General features: G+C 42.1%; 1 long non-coding RNA gene across 1 annotated transcript in view; it reads left to right on the top strand.

Annotated features, from left to right (window-relative positions):
- Window positions 1-8,941, top strand: part of LOC124551217 — a 31,299-nt gene extending 22,358 nt beyond the window's left edge. Inside the window, exon 2 of the long non-coding RNA XR_006967796.1 lies at window positions 8,605-8,941. This is a non-coding gene — a long non-coding RNA (uncharacterized LOC124551217). The remainder of the gene's footprint in view (window positions 1-8,604) is intronic.
- Window positions 8,942-18,150: the final 9,209 nt, after the last annotated feature.

The raw sequence follows: 18,150 nt of genomic DNA, 5'->3' as shown, positions 1-18,150 counted from the left end.
TCACTGACAGGCAATGAAAACCTCGTAACTCCATCTGTGTGAAAATCTCGTGAATTCAGTAACCATTAATTCCATTACCAAAGAGATATTTAAAACTGCTTGGATTTCTCTAATCTGACATTAACTAGGCTTCTACTACATAGAAACACATGCAGCGACATTATCTGCATCACGTTAATTTTTTTTTTAAGAAACGGTTTTCGTTCCTTCCGTAAAATTTAACAAAATGGATTAATGACATTTGCATTGGCTGCCATCGATATTTACTATGCAATTAAGCAGCTGCTACCATATGTGGCGGAAGTTTCTTCTTAGATCTATGCCAATATAAATGATAAAGGCCAAAATAATTACTAGTAAACCAACTGAGTGACATAGTTGTTACATGAATAAGAGAGTAATAACTTACGCTGCAGGGTGAATTTATCTTATTAGTGCTTTTCTTTGAAGGTTTTTTAGTGCCAGGATGGAACAGAAAGTTCTGTATTGATCGAGTCACATATGGTACTTTAAAATGTTGAACAGTGCTCATATGAACGCTGGATAAATATTTAATAGTCACTAGACGTAAGGAAACTGGTTTATTGACGTGTTTCGAAAACACCTATCTTCAGAATATTGTCAAGTAAAAGAGCTTCATACAGGTAATACAGAGTCGTGTGAATGTAATACATTCCAATAAGTAACCCAGTTGCCTTAAATCTAGTGACTATTAAACATTTATCCAGCACCAATATCAGCATTGGACATCATTTTAAATGTCGCAAAATGGCCGCGTGACTACATGTCACATCTTAACCATGTGTTAATAACAATATTATGAGAAGGAACTTTGCTACTCGCCATATAAAGGAGATGCTGAGTCGCTGATTGGCACAACAACAACAACAACAACAACTCTTATAGCTTTTGGCCAATGGCCTTTGTCAACAATACACACACACACACACACACACACACACACACACACACACACACACACACACCCAAACGCAACTCACACACACGACTGCAGACTCAGGCAACTGAAACCACACTATCGAAAAAGGTGGTCGTGTGGTTTCAGTTGCCTGAGACTGCAGTCGTGTGTGTGTGTGTGTGTGTGTGTGTGTGTGTGTGTGTGTGTGTGTGTGTGTGTCTATTGTTGACAAAGCCCATTGGCCAAAAGCTGTATGTATGAAAATCTTTTTGTTGTGCCTATCTGCGACTTAGCATCTCCTCCGCTATATGGTGAGTAGCAACTTTCCTTCTCATAATATTGTTACATTCCATCCTGGATTTTCCATATGGTAATAACTCATTCACTCTTTAATTATATTGTAAATACTTCAGTCTTTTTATCTTTTTGTAACTTCTTGATCTATATCACATGTATATTGTCAACGCATGAAAACACCTGCAGAAGAAAGGCCTCTGGACCTGATGGGATACCAGTTCAATTTTACACAGAGTACGCGAAGGAACTTGCCCCCCTTCTTGCAGCGGTGTACCGTAGGTCTCTAGAAGAGCGTAGCGTTCCAAAGGATTGGAAAAGGGCACAGGTCATCCCCGTTTTCAAGAAAGGACTCTTCACCGAAGAGTCAAGCAGTATATTGCTCCCTCCTACGTATATCTCGCGAAGAGACGATGATGATAAAATCAGAGAGATTAGAGCCCACACAGAGGCATACCGACAATCCTTCTTTCCACGAACAATACGAGACTGGAATAGAAGGGAGAACCGATAGAGATACTCAAGGTACCCTCCGCCACACACCGTCAGGTGGCTTGCGGAGTATGGATGTAGATGTAGATGTAGATGTAGATTGCAGTTCCTACCTACATTCATTATCTATGCGTGTAAATATTTATTTCGTAATGCAATGCATCTTAGCTCAACGATCGCGATGACGCAAAGCGTGATCTTCAGGATATTCACTTCTTTATACTTAGCGTTCAGACCTAACTTACTGTGAATGAGAGTGAAACCAATTGCAACTAAATGCTGTGTATGTGTGGGTATAAGTGGTAAAATGTACAGTATTAGAACGAATTTTGTCATGAATACAACGAGGTAGTGCAGTGTAATTATCGTTAAACATAACAGTCTTTTCGTTTCATAAATTTTTCGTTAACGGTAACTAAATCACCGTCATTTCCACCAGCACCACGACCACAGCGTTTAGTTGCACGTGCTCCAGATAACGTTCCTGCAATGCCACCACCTGATGAGCAGACTGCAGCGGTTTGAAAACTAGTTCATAACTAAATCGAATCAAAATTCAAGAAAAGCCATTGGTTGCATATTATACCCACATAAACTGACAATTCTATTACGTTATCCTGGTATCTTCTTACATCCCTGAATCCAACAGCGTGACCGCCAAATCATCCGTTCGCCTCGCTAGATGCCCTGTCCACCTCCAATTCGTTTCCGCTGCAGTCTTAATTATATTTTCCACTCCAATTTTTTTCTATCTCTCCTTTTTTGCGTGTCTTCAGTGTTCTGACTAGTTTTGTGCTGCCCGCCACAAATTCTTCTCCCGTGCCGACCTCTTCATCTCAGAGTAGCACTTCAATATACATCCTCAATTTTTTGTTCAATGTATTCGAATCTATGTCTTCCCCTACTGTTTTTACCCTCTACAGCTCGCTCGTTGCTTATTCCCTAATGTCTTAACACATGTCATATTATCCTGTCCCTTCTTCTTAACAATGTTTTCCGTATGTTCCTGTCTTTCCCGATTCTCCGAGACCCTCCACATTCCTGATATTATCAATCTATCTAATTTTCAATGTCCTTCTGTAGCACCACATCTCAAATGCTTCGATTCTCTTCTTTTCCGGTTGTCGTATAGTCCATGATTCATTACCATACAATGCTGTGTTGTATACATACATTCACAGAAATTTCTCCCTCAGATTAAGGACTAGGAGACTTCTCTTTGCCGGGAATGCTCTCTTTCCCAGTGCTAACCTGCTCTTTCATGTCCTCGCTTACTTCGTAGTCACCAGTTTTTAAGTTTATCGCTAATCTCATTCCTGCCACTCCTTATTACTTCCGTTTTTCTTAGGTTTGTGCTCAGTCCATATTCTGTTCCACAGGTTCTGTACTTTTTCTCTTTTTCACTGAGGATAGCAGTCTCGCCAGCGAATCTCATGACACTTTTTCACCCTTTTCATCACTCTTGAATCTTTCCGTCATTGCTTCTTCGCTGTATGGACTGCACAATAGAGGCGAAAGACTGCGCTCCTGTCATGCACTCTTTTCAATCCGAGCACTTCGTTCTTGGCCTCCCATTCTTATTGTTCCCACATGGTTCTAGTACATACTGTATATCATCCGTCTATCTCTATAGCTTACTCCTATTTTTATCAGAATTTTGAACGTCTTGCATCATTTTACGTTGTCGAACGCTTTTTCTAGGTCAATGGACCCTAGCGTGTCTTGATTTTTCTATATCTTGCTTCCATTATGAAGCTTTCCGAAAGCCATACTGATCGTCTTCTAGCAAATTCTCGACTATCTTTGTCATTCCTCTGTATATTATTCTTGTCAGCAACCTGGATGCATGAGCCGTTAAGCTGATTGTGGTAAAGTTTTCGCACTTATCTAGTCTTGCTTTGTTCGGGAATGTGTGTACGATATTTTTCCAAAAGTCTGATGGCATGTCTGCTGAAACAGATTCTACACATCAATCTGAATAGAAGTTTGTCACTTCCACTCAATTATTTCACCAATTACGAAGGGATAATATCTACCGTTTATGCCTTATTTAATCCTAAGTTCCCCAAAGCTCTGTTAAACTCTGACTCTAATACTGGATTACCAACTAAAATATATTACAGAACTCACTTTTTCTTTTTCTCATTGCTACTAACAAGCCCATATTCTCCCGTAACTATTTCTTGTTTTCCTTCTCGTACTACCGCATCCAAATCCCACACGATTATTCTGACCATCTCCTTTTACACAGTAAACTACCGGTCAATATCCTCGCGTATTTCCTCTCTCTCTTCGTCTTGTTGCGTCGCTACATGTAGCTGAACTTGTTGACGTTGGTTTTCTGCCGATTCTGATGAGAAAAATCCTGTCACTGAACTGTTCGTAGTAACTCAAAGTCTATTCTTTTAATTCGCATTTATTTCTTCTGCTGCCCATCTAAACGTTGTTATCAACTATTGTACTTTTTTCTGATGTCTTAAATACTTAATGAAAATTTTTCGTACACAGTAGGATCCACATTATAGCTTGGATAACGTGGTAGTTTGCAGTCAGTTGTATACATTGTCCCGTCACACATTATCAAATTCCAGAAAAGACCATCTGCACGTTCTTCTTTATTGCGTATCTCTTTACGTAATTATTCCAGTAGCTGCACTTATTACATGACACCGATCCGAGGCTAGTAACCGTTACCTGGAGAAGAATGCAGCCTCATATTGTCTGAACATTTCTGGAACGTGACTATCAACAGCCGTCAAGTAATCTATGAAATACATGTTTGAACAGTCAGCTGATTTTTTACTTAAAACCCAAATATCGAGTGGTTTCAGTCACAGACCATCTTCACTCAAACCGGACGATATTTAGGTTTCAAATAAAAAAGCAGCTGATGGTCAAACATGCATTTTATACATCATTTTCTCTGTTCTAAGATTTCTGCTTGCCTCATGCACAGTGCGGAACATCTACGTCTATCCAGGAGCACTGTAACGTGACGAAATTTTCGAGGTGCCTATGCCGCCTGAGTTGCCTGTAAGAGGGCCACATCTGGCCGCTACTAAAGCAACGGAACATAAACACTGTTTCTTAGGCTGTTAAATGCGAGTGTAAGGCAGAGTCAAATGAAAACGAGACAGATTGGAAAAAGTAAGTAAGTTGTTTATTATTTCCAAAGTAATCGCCATCACCGTTAATACATTCATCCCACTGTGAAGCGATATGGTCAGTGCCTTCATGGAAAAATGTTTGCGGTCACCTGCGGAACCATGATTGCACCCAGGCCCCAAACATATGGAAATCGCATGGGGAAAGATAGGGACTCAAATGTTCAAATGTGTGTGAAATCTTATGGGACTTAAGTGCTCAGGTCATCAGCCCCTAAGCTTACACATTACTTAGCCCAAATTATCCTAAGGACAAACACACACACCCATGCCCGAGGGAGGACTCGAACCTCCTCCGGGACCAGCCGCACAGTCCATGACTGCAGCGCCTTAGACCGCAGATAGGGACTTTATGGAGAATCAGATCCAGGGAAGTCATGATGATCGTTTTCTTTGACTATAAGGACCCGCTGCTCATTGACTTTCTGGCACATGGCTCCACAATTAACGCATAGCGGTCGGTACACGAACACACTGAAAAAACTGAAGTTGAAACTTCCCCTTTGTACGTAAAGAATGATAGTGCTGGAAAAACTCTTACGTTATTTGATTTTCAAACACCTGAGCAAAACTCAACGAACTCAAGACAGTTTTCTCTTTACTTATTCTGATCATCACTAAACTGACACTCAATATTTTAGCGCTACGCAATCTGACTTTCAGTAATCCCTACAAAAGCATGGCCCTGTCTAACAATAACTTATACCGTTCATGAATCACTTACCTCACAAAAATCTTCGTGACTCGAACTACTGCAATACAGCGAGAGCCAATACTGCCAGCTAAATAAAAGTTTCTAACTACTGAACGCACAAACTACTGATAGGCAAGGTTAGAAAATGAAAGATTTTGATAGAGAACAAACAATGTATTTACCTTAATAGTGTTCAAAAGTCATAATTTACAGGGTGGTCCATTGATAGTGACTTGGCCAAATATCTCACGAAATAAGCATCAAACGAAAAAACTACAAAGAACGAAACTCGTCTAGCTTGAAGGGGGAAACCAGTTGGTGCTATGTTTGGTCCGCTAGATGGCGCTGCCATAGATCAAACGGATATCAACTGCGTTTTTTTAAAATATGAACTCCCATTTTTTATTACATATTCGTGTAGTACGTAAAGAAATATGAATGTTATTAGTTGGACCACTTTTTTCGCTTTGTGATAGATGACGCTGTAATAGTCACAAAAATATGCCTCACAATTTTAGGCGAACAGTTGGTAACAGATAGGTTTTTTAAATTAAAACAGAACGTAGGTACGTTTGACCTATGGCAGCGCCATCTAGCGGGCCAACCACAGCGCCATCTGGTTTCCCCCTTCAAGCTAGACGAGTTTCGTTCTTTGTAGTTTTTTCGTTTGATGCTTATTTCGTGAGATATTTGGCCCAGTCACCATCAATGGACCACCCTGTATATATAAATTCATGACATCCAGTTTTACAAATTTCCTTTTTGTGACGGATACACGTCCAGATCGTCCGCTCATCGTAACCTCTCAAAACTCTGGCATCTCTCTCCCGACGTCCACCACTGCTGGCGGCTGACCTACAACTGCCCAACGCTACGCGCTGTTCACATCCAATTGCCCAATGCTGCACTGGCGAATATTTCAACAATGAGTCTAACAAGCCACAGATTGCACACAGCGCAGTCGGCGATTTTCACACAGAGCACTACGTAGCGTTACCAACATAAACACCTAAACAGCCTACTTACAAAGTGCATCGACAAGCCAAGGAATTTTGACGGACTCATTCTGCTGAGGACAATGTCCACTCACATGTTGCCAAGCTTATTTCGAGTGCGCTAAGAAATCCCGATCTTTCCTTGTGCGATTTTCGTGTTTTTGGGCCCCTGGAGAGAGACATTCGTAGCCGTTGATTTGCTTCGAGCGAAGAGGTGCACGCCTCTGTACAATCATGGTTCCGTAGGCAACCGCATACATTTTTCCACTAGGGCACTGACCGTCTTGTCTTACAGTGTATAGCGTTGCATGTGCTATCCATGAAGTACCCACTGGTTATAATTAAACATTTTCTATTTAACACGTTATAACACGGAAACTAATTACCGTACGAGTACCAAACTTGGTAGCATTAATGTCAAGGACCTGGGGAAGAGAGATAACGCAGAATCAATTCAACTGAAACACTTTTAATGTGCTGCTAACGTACTTTATACCATTACGTATCTGTACTATTACTGTGAGAAAAGGGGCTGGACTGGCGCCCATCAGTGACTAGAAGAGTCTGAAAGCACAGGATTGCATTCTGCACAGCAGAACGAAGCATGGCCGTAGGTATGCTGCCTACCTCTCTTGATATGCTGCGCTTCAGATCAGCACATGTGTGAATGTCACCCTGGTAAACCCCATCCTTCAGGCAGCCCCACAATCAGAAATCACAGGCAGAGTGACCAGGTGATCGTGACGGCCAAGCATTTCGAAATCATCGGTTGATATTTCGAACGTTTCCAAATGTGTTTCAGAGAAGGAGATGAACTTCACGAGCGATGTGCGGTGGGGCCCCATCTTGCATGAAAACTGTTGAGTTCAATGCCTCTCTCTCCTGTAGGACAGGTATGACATGCTGGCGAAGCATATCGCAGTAAGTCTTTGGGCCTTGAGCGCCAACGTGTTCAAAAGAGAATGGGTCATGATGAACGTAGCCGTGAAGCCACATCTTACGGTAACACGTTCACCATATAGAGGGAACGTCATGCTCAGTGACTGAAGGTGAAGATCCCCCCATTCGGCAATTCTGTGTATTTACCTCACCTGTCAGAGAAAAGTTTCGTCTGCCCATAGGACCCTTGCGAGAAAGTGGAAAGCGAAGTCAAAATGTCGTTGTGCGTCCTGTGGTGCAAGCTGCTGTACGGTATGGGTCTTATACGGATTCCATTTGAGAATGGTTCTAACCACCTTCCGTACAGTGGACGGGAGGTTCAACTGTCGTGACACAGCATGCGCACTGCCTGATGATCGGGAATTGCGCGCAGCGTTTTCTGCCATAGCAAAGCCGATTTCAACTGGTCGTCGGCCTCTTCCCGGAGCAACGCCCAGTTCTCCAGTTGATTCGAACTTCTTCATCACGCTCCGCACAGCAGGTGGAGAAAGACGACCCTTCCGTGATCCTCTCAGCCGGAGATATTCTCGAAGTGCAGCTGCAGCATCGCTATTGTTTCGATAATAGATCCTTTTTTTGTCCAAGCTCATGTTGACACGTCAACAAGTGCACTGCGACTGGTGAGGTGTGTGAGACTACGGATCACGATGACTGATCACGGCACCTGGTGACCATAGTTGGAACTGGACGGAGGCGCTGTGGCGCATGGAGATCATGCACCCCATACTCTGGACATTAATGCTACCAAGTTTGGCACTTGTACGGTAATTAATTTCCGTGTTATAACGTGTTGAATAGTGAAAGTTTAATTATAACCATCCGGTACGTATATGCATGGTTCCAACGTGACTTACAACCGTGTCAGATGAAAATATAAAAACATATTAATACCGATACTGTGTGATATGTGATGAATTTCTGTTTTTGATTTTCTTTGTAAAATACAATTTGTAACTAAAATAATAATGCAAATGTTTGGTCAGAGACTTCTGCTGAAGATGCGAAACGAAAGTGAACTCTGTGTATCTTTTTCTGTAAAACAAACGGAAGCGTAATTCATTTATCCTTGCCATTCCCTGAGCTCTTCTTTTTGTGTGGTTGTTGCAGACTGCAGATCTCAGCCACGTGACGGCCCTGTTTCGAGAGCTGTTCACAACGGACTACTCCAGTATTGCCCGGTTGCTGCAAAAAGAAGCGGGTATCCAGTTTTAAGTCAGACACACAAGCTCCAGCGTGATCCTGTGATACATGGCTGCACTGGCTATGTACCATGAAGTTTACCTGCAATTAATGTAATTTCTAATGTCTGTGTTGTACCAAATATATAGTTGTTCACTCCTCTGGCTAAACAGTTAATACCACAGACCAAGAAATTAAAAAAAAGTAAGCACATATGTTTCTCCGTACCGTAACTTTATGTAAAATATAAAATATTGCCTGTGAATGTGTAGATGGAATTTATGATAACAACCATATCTTTCTATGAATATTCGTATCTTTCTTTTCAGAGGCCGTAAAAAAAGGATCACTGACGAATTGTACGAAGGTAGAACGACCGAACGCATTACGTGTCCTCTCGTTACCCAATCAATGTCGCTAAACAGAACCACTCTGGGATCGGGTTGGCGATAACTTCTTTTCATTTCTTACATTTACAAATTATCTGTCAAACCAGAGTGAGGTGACAGACCACTCCTGATTATTACAATTTCTTCGATGTAATTACCACACATTTTTGTTGATACCTCTTACGCAAAAAAAACAATAATGCAATAAAGTTAAAATGATCATATATAAGGGGCATTCAAAAAGAAACGAGCCGGAGACATAATTACAGAAACCAGTATCTGTATGTTATAAGTGTTGACCCTGGCTGTTGAGACACTTGTCCCACAGTGACACAAGGCAGTGAATGGCTGTCTCATAAAATTCGCGGGGCTGCGATGTTAATCAGTTCCGCACGTACAGCTGGGCGCCGTCGTCCGAAGTGAATCGTTTGCTCCTCAGAGCCGTTTTGAGGGAACCAAAAATCACAGGGAGAGAAGTCCGGACTGTGGCCGAGAACCTCACATTTGAATTTCTGCAGGAGTGCCGCGACTGTGTCGGCCGAATGAGGCTTTGCATTGTCGTGGAGCAGAATGACCCCACGGGTGAGATAGCCTAGTCGTTTTCATTTGATCGCTTGGCGAAGGGTGGTCAAGGTTTGCGAGTAACGCTGGGCATTCACTGTTGTCCCGTGCTGCAGGAAGTGAATCAGAAGGGGACCCTCTTGGTCACCTTAAAAAGGCTCTGAGAGGCAAAAGATCCACCTCGGATAACGACGACGTCCAGCTGTACGTGCGGAACTGGTTAACATTGCAGACCCGAGAATTTTATGAGACAGCCATTCACCGCCTTGTGTCACAGTGGGACAAGTGTCTCAACTGCCAGCCAGGGTGAATACTTCTAATATACAGGTACTGGTTTCCGTAATCATGCCTCCGGCTCGTTTCTTCTTGAACGTCCCTTTTAGAGTAGGCAAATACGATGAACGGTATGAGACAAATAAAAAGAGATTCGACACAATAGATACAAACCTGTGTTTTGTGACTGCATGTGTGAAAATGTCAAGCAGCTACTTCGAGCAACCATTATGGAATTTATACAATGTGTTTCAGTGGCAGGCCCCAAGAGACATTCTTACGCTAAGCTGTTTTAAAACAACCAAGGACGACTTTATTTCCAGAATAACAGAAGACTCTGTATCAGTGGTGGGCATACAGAAGCAATCAAGCCACACGTTCTGCTGGAAGTATTAGTGTCCGAGTGACAATTTAAACATGATGACTCTGACCTTAGGCAATGGCTTGTTTATTTTTCACAGTGAGTTAGCTACAGAGAAAACAAAGCACTTCTTTGATTGGTTATCAGCGAGGTTCCGCCCACAGAGCTTATGATAGGTCACCTTGTTTCGAACACTTTGCCCCATAGATACCATAAAAAAAGAATATGTTGTTTTGCAAGCGATAAGCATTCTAACTTCCCAGTTATGTCAGTCCTATCATTAACAGGTGCTGTTGGTTGCTATGCAAACGAATTTACCAGAACGGTACAGGATTCAAGCAGGTTAGCATTCCCGATTGTTAAATTACAATATAGTTCAGATATGAAATGTATGCTTTGTGAAAGTCAACCACAGCTAATTACAGTAACATGTGACTTTTATAGTAGATCTCTGGTCCTTGCATTGATTGTGTATTTGGCTGCCTGATTTAAATTCAGAGAGTCAATGACCAACAGCTTCTACAGAAATTTTCACAAGATACCAAAACAGTTTCCTTACAGTAACATAAACGTTAGGCAGTACTGCCACGATCTCTAGAAAACGACAGGAAGAGACTCACTATATTTGATTTACATGATAAATAACCAAGGTTAAAGCTTGTAGATAAATGTCAAGGGATTAAAATTACAGCAATTTAAAGTGGAACCAGCGTGCAGAAAATGTTGTGGGGAAGGCAAACCAGAGACTGCGTTCTATTGGCAGAACACTTAGAACGTGCAACAAATCTATCAAAGAGACTACCTACCCTATGCTTACCCGTTCTCTTACGAGTACAGTGCGCGGAATGGGGCCTTTACCAGGTAGGATTCACGAAGGACATCGGGAAAGTTCAAAGAAGGGCCGCTCGTTCTGTATTTCTGTATTGTCACGTAAGACAGGAGCGTCACAGGTATGATACGTGGGTTGTGATGGCAATCAATCAAAACAAAGGCGTTTTTCGTTGCGGCTAGATCTTTACTCGTAATTTCATTCACCAACTTTCGTCTTCGAATGCCAAAATATTTTATTAACGCCCACGTACACTCATGCTCATAAATTAAGGATAATGCTGATACATGGTGAAACAACGCTCTGGTGGGCGGTTTGCGGGTTTAAATCACCTTGGGATATGACCAAGTGGTGCATTTGACCTGCGGTCGTCGCACGGTGGCGCTGACAGCAGTCCACATACGCAGAGGTGTGTTGGTGCATGTCCGAGTACGGTGCAGCGAGTAAGTGTCCAGACGTTTTCAGACGTGCTAATGGTGACTGTGCGTTGAAAATGCCTCAGAGAACACATATTGATGACGTTACTAGGGCTACTGGAGGCTGGTCAAACACAGCAGGTCGTAGGACGGTCCCTCTGTGTGCCACAAAGTATGATCTCAAGATTATGGCAACGATTCCAGCATACAGGAAACGTGTCCAGGAGCTACAGTACGGGACGTCTACAGTGTACAACACCAGAAGAAGAGCGATATTTCACCATCAGTGCGCGCAGACGGCCACGGAGTACTGCAGGTAGCCTTGCTCGGGACCTTACCGCAGCCACTGGAACAGGTGTCTCCAGACACACAGTCGACAGACGACTGAACAGACATGGTTTATTCGCCCAGAGACCTGCAAGGTGCATTCCACTGACCCCTGGTCACAGGAGAGCTCGTAAAGCCTGGTGTCAAGAACACAGTACATGGCCATTGGAACAGTGGTCCCAGGTTAAGCTCACGGACGAGTCCAGGTATAGTCTGAACAGTGATTCTCGACAGGTTTTCATCTGGCGTGAACCAGGAACCAGATACCAACCCATTAATATCCTTGAAAAGGACCTGTATGGAGGTCGTGGTTTGATGGTGTGGGGTGGGATTACAATTGGTGCACGTACATCCCTGCATGTCTTTGACAGAGGAACTGTAACAGGTCAGGTGTACCGGGACGTCATTTTGCACCAGTATGTCCGCCTTTTCAGGCGTGCAGTGGGTCCCACCTTCCTCCTGATGGATGATAACGCACGGCCCCACCGAGCTGCCATCGTGGAGGAGTACATTGAAACAGAAGATATTAGGCGAATGGAGTTGCCTGCCTGTTCTCCAGACCTAAATCCCATCGAGAACGTCTGCGATGCTCTCGGTCGACGTATCGCTGCTCGTCTTCAAACTCTACGACAGTTTAGGAGCTTCGACAGGCACTGGTGCAAGAATGGGAGACTATACTCCAGCAGAGCGGTCGAAGGCGCTGCGGTTGTGGACTGTGCGGCCGGTACCGGCGGAGGTTCGAGTCCTCCCTCGGGCATGGGTGTGTGTGTTTGTCCTTAGGATAGTTTAGGTTAAGTAGTGTGTAAGCTTAGGGACTGATGACCTTAGCAGTTAAGTCCCATAGGATTTCATACACATTTGAACATTTGAACTATACCCCAGCAGCTGCTCGACCACCTGACCCAGAGAATGCCAACCCGTTGTGCGGTCTGTGTACGTGTGCATGGTGATCATATCCCATATTGATGTCAGGGTACTTGCGCAGGAAACAGTGGCGTTTTGTAGCACATGTGTTTCGGGACGATTTTCTCAACTTATCACCAATACCGTGGACTTACAGATCTGTGTCGTGTGTGTTCCATATGTGCCTACGCCATTAGCGCCAGTTTTGTGTAGTGCCACGTTGTGTAGCGCCACATTCTGTAATTATCCTTAATTTATGGGCATGAGTGTATATAGGGAGAAATAACAGTCCCAATAAAATACGAGAAATCAGAGCTCTCACGCAAAGGTTTAGGTGTTCGTTTTACCCTCGAGCTATTCGCGAGCGAAACGGCCGATAAATGGTCTAACGGCCGATAAATGCTCTAAAAGTGGTTCTTTGAACACTGAATTGTGAACTGCAGAACATTCATGCAAATTCTAAGATGCAGATCTCGAACGTTTTGTGTCCGCGATACTGGTTGTATGTAACGATTAGCTGAGTTCAAAATAGTATATAGTTCAAAAAATGGTTCAAATGGCTCTGAGCACTATGGGACTCAACTGCTGAGGTCATCAGTCCCCTAGAACTTAGAACTAGTTAAACCTAACTAACCTAAGGACATCACACACATCCATGCCCGAGGCAGGATTCGAACCTGCGACCGTAGCGGTCTCGCGGTTCCAGACTGCAGCGCCAGAACCGCGCGGCCACTTCGACCGGCAGTATATAGTAAGTAGTTCAAATAAAAAAAAAAAAAAAAAAAAAAAAAAACAAGCACAAACGGTGCAAATGATGCAAGTGGCGCAATTTTTTGAGCATTTTTTTTATAATACTAATCACTAGAGACCGGATTAAATGCATTTGCATGTTGCATATGAATTTGCATATTTGGCGCCTTTTCACCGGTTATCGCGTATTTTAACTAAAAGCTAGTGACGATGAATATTTTCGCTCTATGATTACAATATTTTAAAAATTTATCGGGTGGTCTCTAGCTAGATCTATTTTTCATGCCTCACAGATGGCCGCGCGGGATTAGCCGAGCGGCTGCAGGCGCTGCAGTCATGGACAGTGCGGCTGGTCCCGGCGAAGGTTCGAGTCCTCCCTTGGGCGTGGGCGTGTGTGTTTGTCCTTAGGATAATTTAGATTAAGTAGTGTGTAAGCTTAGGGACTGATGACTTTAGCAGTTAAGTCCCATAAGATTTCACACACATTTGAACATTTTTTTGTCTCACAGATTGACCGCGACCTAGAACTGCGTGCAATCGCTAACCGAGAGGCCATGCCTAGCGAAATCATTACAGAAGAGGCACAGAAGCAGGCAAACACAGCCAATGCCCCTGCGCCCGCGCCCCCAGTTAATCCTCTCCGCTGTCATACCGTACGCGTCGACAAAAATTAAATTAAACTACGCAAGCTTTTAGTCGCACGTCCATTGTCTCAGTTTAGCTTTCTATTTACTTGTACACTGTTGAACGTGTTACGACGTGTAGTGTATAACGTGTTGTGCGCCATGCCGCCCGAAAAAATAACGTTGTTTCGTGGATAGCTGATCATCCTGGAACTTTTACATATGACGGAATTGTTTTATACTGTCGAGTTAGCGAGAAAAACGTTTCGTGCAAAAAAAAGTTTCAAATAGACCAGCATGTCATACAAGTCTTCATATCGCAGAAATGCAGAAGAAAGGTCTATGACGACTTCTGACAGCAGCAAGTTGCAGTAGGAGGGATTTGTCCAAAACAACCAGAAAAGTCCATTTAACATGGATCTACGTGAAGCATTCATTGCAAGCAATGTTCCTGTTCACAAAATTACAAACCCTATCCTCAAAGGCTTCCTGCGCAAATATTGCTTAAATCAAAATATACCAGATGAATCACATTGCGTAAAATTTACATACCGACAATTTCAGATGCTGCTCCCTATATGATCAAAGCAGGGAAAGCCCTCCGAGTATTTCATCCCAATTTGATTCATGTGACGTGCTTTCCTCGTGGAGAACATCATCTTGCTGAAAAAGTAATTTCCACGTTTGTGAATGTAAATAAAGTGTTTCTAAAGGCTCCTTCTCGCATCAAGACCTACACAGAAAAACTACCAAATGCGCCTTTAGCTCCCGAACCAGTACGGGGCCCCTCTCGCTACGTAATAGCCTCAGCAGCCGCACAATTTCCGTATCTTCTGGTGGCTCTATCTTGCTTGTGCTCCTTGCAATATTATGCAAGACAGCCGTACTCACTATAATTGCCATTGTCTTTTGTGGATTACACCTCATTCCCATAGATAAAAGGGGAATCTTCTCTTCCACAAACCATATTGTCCCTCTCTTCCTTGTTGTAATGTGAGACCTATTCTATCGGCGCTCTGTCGCACTCTGTGGATTTCAAAGCGGTGTCAATAAGTAAGGTCTGCATGCATAGCCACTATCTCCTAGTAAGTGATCAACTGGTATTTCACCATTTTCAAACTGTGCCCTTCAAGCGCAATTACGAAATATTGTACTATCGTGCACAGAGCCAGGCCACCGAGTCACAATGTCCCGTATTATTAAATTGTGGTCGCTGATTGTTTGACAATTGAAGGAGAAATATGATTTCCTATTGAGGAAAAGTTCTGCATTCTGTTCCTCAGGTGACTGAATCCTTATGTGAGTGCACTTCACTGTACCATTGACTCCAGGAAATCCAGCCAGTGTGTTGAAACCGTCCGTCACAAAGCGTACTTCCGCTTGAGAAGACATTGTTGCTATGATTCCCGACACTTCACTTATAATTCTTTGTGACATTGTACAATGTACATTAGCACTGTCACTAATTTCTATATTAAATGATCCAGTTGCGTAGGCCCTTAATGTCATCAGAAGTCTGTTCATGGACGGGACCGGATTATTTCGGTAAGATGCAAATTCTAACCTATCGTGGATTTGATCCAATAACCACCACACTGTTTCTTTTGAAAGACGAAACCTCTCTTCAAATTTCCGGTCACCGTTATCTTCCAAAGGATTTCCCCCTTTCCACAAGTACACCAACATGGTTGCGACGATTTATATGTTGAAGATATAGCATTTCTTCGTCTTCTATGCCCTATATGAAAATCTCACGTTTTTTATAATAAAAAGTGAATGTCGTACAAAAGCGTAAGATTCTTAAGTTATTATTTTTTTATATATTTTATTCTCACATTAAAATATCATTTAATGAATTAACAAACAATAAGAGGGTAATGTTGCATAAAAAGACTAACATAATAATTTAAGTTTGTTAGAATTACATAGGCCTACCTTAGTATTTATTGCGTAGAAATAGTCTGCTTTTCACCTCACTAGTGTGTATTGCGGAAGTAAAATGTTATTTTATACAAGAACCCATTGAGATGCCATCTTGAAATTTTGCATGCATGTAGTCAGTCAGACTGGACAACACATATAATTTTTATAAAGAAATCCGAGGGTACGTATTTTGGAAATTTCAAAAAATGTTTTTGGAATAGTTTAAAATTTTCAGATTTAGGTAGCATTGTCATGTTACATATCAAATTGAAGGGAATTTTTAGAGGAAAACAATGGTGCAAGTTTGAGCTCTTTAGGTTGTTCAGTTTTTGAGCTACAGCATTTTAAAACAATCATTGATTGATCAAAGAAGGAGGTTTTTTTATTTTTAAACCCTTGAAACTCAAAAACCAAAGATCAGAAAAATTTGAAATATCAAATTTAAACTAGTGTTAGAGGGTACATTACCTGAAACAAAATTCATCCAAATCTGAGAGGTCACAGATCAAATCATGTAGTACAATTGGTTGATTTGACATGGAATGACCCCAGTGAGCTTCTATTTTCTTTCTGTTAAACAAGAAAAATGACCTTTTCGACTTGTACACACATAAATTTGAGTTATAAGAAAGTATTTACAAATTTGAAAAACAGATAAAGTTTTGTTCATATATAGCTTGTTACCACATTCTGTGGTATTCCCAGTTTATTAAGTTTTGCATTATACTTGATTTCCTTTCGCAGTTTGTTCTCTGCAATCATACAGAACTTAATGTAGAAAAGTTATTTATTTCGATATTTCACGACTGGAAATATTCTGACTAGGCCCAACATTAATTAATTCTGTGTGAGAGACGGTGTGTTTGTGTGTGTGTTTTTGTGCCTGTGTTAGCAATATGCTGCATTTACTTTTTCTGGTTTCCCCATTATCTTCACTGTGAAAAACTGCACTATGTAACGTTCGCTGTCACTATTTACAAACTAAGAAAGAAGATGGCGGAGAGTGGAATTGCTGAATGCGTTCTGGGCAGGAGTTTAGAACCTTTGCAGAGATCTTATTATTTCTTTTCCTTCGACTATGGCTTTTTGTATTGGTATTTTTCTTCGGTTATTAGTTTGCGCGGAAACTGTTTCTGAATTTAACAATAATAATAATAAGAGCTATAACGTTTAGCGTAACAATTAACTTCATTGTAAAAAGTTTATTTCATTTTGCAGTGGCCAAGGAATTGGGCTATCAGTACCTGAATCGAATAACATACTGAGAAAGATTCGCTAGACATTGGTTTATCTGGTAGTCTCGTGCTCACGAACATTTGTAAAGTTCCGTAATTGTGAGAATTCGTTACATACAGTGAGTACCAGGTATGGAGTATCTGATTCTAACATACGTCACAGACTAGAAGAAGGGATCGGTTGGTAGGACATGTTCTGAGGCATCAATGGATCACAAATTTAGCATTTGAGGGCAGCGTGGAGGGTAAAAATCGTAGAGGGAGACCAAGAGATGAATACACTAAGCAGATTCAGAAGTATGTAGGTTGCAGTAGGTACTGGGGGATGAAGAAGCTTGCACAGGATAGAGTAGCATGGAGAGCTGCATCAAACCAGTCTCAGGACTGAAGACCACTACAACAACATACGTCACAAGTTACTTACTGCTGGGAACAGCGGCGTAACAGCAACTGAGACCCTCTATCTTCGCTGGCATACCCACCTTTAGGAAATAACTCTTCCGTGACCGAACCAACGCTGCGCAGTTTGGCATAATAAGCTTTTATTGCGAACTCTTATATAAGCTGAACAATCGAGAAGACATCTCCGGTCATATCACTGGGAGGAAGTCCAGTTAACGAGATACAATTTCTCACGTCCTTTTGTAAACACAGGGGTTAGCCATCTTGTGGAAATAATTTCATTTCTTTCCCAGGGTACTGCCAATATGCTCACGGAAGTCAGCACAAGAATGGGACGGTTGCACGCACGTGAAATTACTGCGACTATCTTCTTCGATAACCGCACGTGGATAAAACACAAACAAAAGTCTGGAACACCGCGTATTTCATCGCTAGTCCTGTGTGTAGTACCCTAATCTACAAAGATCGTATAAAATTTAAGA

The sequence above is a fragment of the Schistocerca americana genome, chromosome 1 (genome assembly GCF_021461395.2).
Source record: "Schistocerca americana isolate TAMUIC-IGC-003095 chromosome 1, iqSchAmer2.1, whole genome shotgun sequence".
Taxonomy (NCBI): Eukaryota; Metazoa; Arthropoda; class Insecta; order Orthoptera; family Acrididae; genus Schistocerca; species Schistocerca americana.
The sequence above is the reverse complement of the archived record's forward strand: the minus strand, read 5'-3'. Positions and strand labels throughout refer to the sequence as shown.